This window comes from Petaurus breviceps, unplaced genomic scaffold (assembly GCF_028583685.1).
Source record: "Petaurus breviceps papuanus isolate PSGF00001 unplaced genomic scaffold, PetGlider_PUasm1.0 174, whole genome shotgun sequence".
NCBI classification, from domain to species: Eukaryota; Metazoa; Chordata; class Mammalia; order Diprotodontia; family Petauridae; genus Petaurus; species Petaurus breviceps.
Window position 1 is genome coordinate 64,311,868 of NW_027185761.1, and position 2,114 is coordinate 64,313,981.

Consider the following 2,114-nt stretch of genomic DNA (forward strand, 5'->3'; position numbering starts at 1 on the left):
GTATAGAGCTTAGGAACTTGGAAAGAGTGAATTCAGTGAGTGAATAAAGAGAGAAACAAGAATGGAAAGGAAAGAAGGAAATGCAGCAGGAAGTAAGGAAGGAAGAAAAGAAAGAGTAAAAGGAAGGAGGAAAGAAGAAAGGAAAGAAAAGGAAGGAGGGAAAGAAGGAAGGAAGGAAGGGAGGAAGGAAGGGAAGGAAGGAGGAAGAGAGGGAGGTAGGGTTGAGACTAGGGTAAGGGGCAAGTATGGCACAGTCTCTGGCCAGCAGCATTGAACTTGGCCTGTGGGTAACTGTGTACAAGAGTCTATATCCCAGTGCCCTTCAATACAACCTTTATAGTCAAACATTAATTAAGCACCTACTATGTACCAGGTACTGTGCCAGACAGTGGGGACTCAAAGGCAAAAATGAAAAAGTCCTTCCCCTCAAGGAGCCTCCGCTCCCCTGGAGAAGATGTAAATAGAAAGCATATACAAGGCATACTCCACCACCCGAATGGTTCTGTGACCCCTGCAGTTGGGACTCTTCCTCCCTTGACTCGCAGCACTCAGAATGGTATCACAGCTCATCCATGCCTGGCTGTTCTCTTCTGCCTTTGTCTGTGTCCTGACTGCCACAGAGTGCCCCCCAAAGGGCTGGAGGTCTTCCTCAAGTGCTCTTGGAGTCCTGAAGATGCTGTTAGAGTGTGGGCTTTCCCTCCTTGTCACCCTGTGACCAGCCCATCTTCTTCTGTGATTACACCACGTCCATCCCCTGCACAATTACTCATCTGCAATGTGTTGTGGTCTTCTTGTGCCCTCCCACCCACCTCTTCATTGTTCTCTATGACCTTCAGTCCTTTGGACACTGCAGAGTTCCATGTCTCATGGTTCTACAGTGTTTCCAGAAGGAGAGTGGCTTTAGAAGGATGGGCCTCCGTTTCAGGGAAAAGCCTGGGCTCATCCAAAAGCCAAGCGATTTCCCCAAGCCCTTCTCCCTGTTCAATTCTTGGCCTACATCACTGTCTGTTTCTTGTGTCTGTATATGTGTGAATGGATCTACTCTTGGATGGCTTGACAGAGGCATTCCTCACCAAGTGATTATGCTTGTTTTTGTTTTTTTTTTTCTGTAGGGACTCCATCTGTGATTTGTTGGTACAGGGAACTCCCAGGAGAGGCAGCTCCCTTCACCAATGAAGGCCCTGAAAGATGAGGTGCCTTGCTCAGGGTCACACAGCCACTGCCTGTCAGAAGCAGGGCTTGAGCCCAGGTCTTTCTGGCTCCGGACTGGTTCTCTGTCTACCATGCCATACTGCCTCCACTATTTGATAAATATGTAATTAAAGTTGTAGGCATTGAAAAAAAAAAGTAGATGTGATCTGGCTGTTTATTCCAATCCTGGGCACAATCACTTAGAGTCTTGGAGATACCCACCCTCATTCCTTCCAACGGCATTGCCCACCCCCAGATCTCCTAGTACCAGGAATGTTCCCATGAAATGGGCTGTGGGATTGCCACACCCCCACCTTCCTCCTCTGCCTTCTGGCTGAGCTTTGGGAGAGATTTACCTTAAGAGGTCGTCTGGAAGTCAACCAGTCACCACGTGGTTTGGTCAAATGGGTAACCAGTTAATGGCCACTTTACTTTTTTTTTTCTCTTTTTGCCTCCAAGCAAAGAGAAACATAACTTCACTGCCTTCCAGATTCTCTAAAAAGTCACTTTCCTTGGGTTTTTCTTTTTAATCAGCAATCAAAGCTTCAAGTATGAGAAACTGAAGAATGTTGGCAATTCCTTGGGGGAGCAGGTTTGGTTAACTACCAAAAAGTCAGGCTCAGTAGTAAACTGGAAGGAGTTGGATTTTCTCTAAGGACGGGGATGGACTTTGATGTGCCTTAGTTTTAAAAGTGACATAGACAGCCTTTTAGTTAGATAGTCACTTAGTTTCAAAAGTGACTTTTGGATTAAAAGAAATAATGATGATTATCATTTCCCAGAACTCGATTTCCTGCTTCTTTGTTATTGCTGTTGCCTTTGCTACAAGATTTTTTATTCAGTTGTGTCTGACTCTTTGTGACCCCACTGTGAATTTTCTTAGCAAAGATACTAGAATGGTGTGTCGTTTCCTTCTCCGGCTC

The 2,114-nt window shown here is 45.8% G+C and overlaps 1 long non-coding RNA gene across 1 annotated transcript in view; it reads left to right on the forward strand.

Moving 5' to 3' along the window:
* LOC138158227 (uncharacterized) overlaps nucleotides 1-1,347 on the forward strand; it is a 4,189-nt gene extending 2,842 nt beyond the window's left edge. The window contains exon 3 of the long non-coding RNA XR_011167593.1: nucleotides 1,113-1,347. This is a non-coding gene — a long non-coding RNA (uncharacterized lncRNA). The remainder of the gene's footprint in view (nucleotides 1-1,112) is intronic.
* The last annotated feature ends 767 nt before the right edge of the window (nucleotides 1,348-2,114 follow it).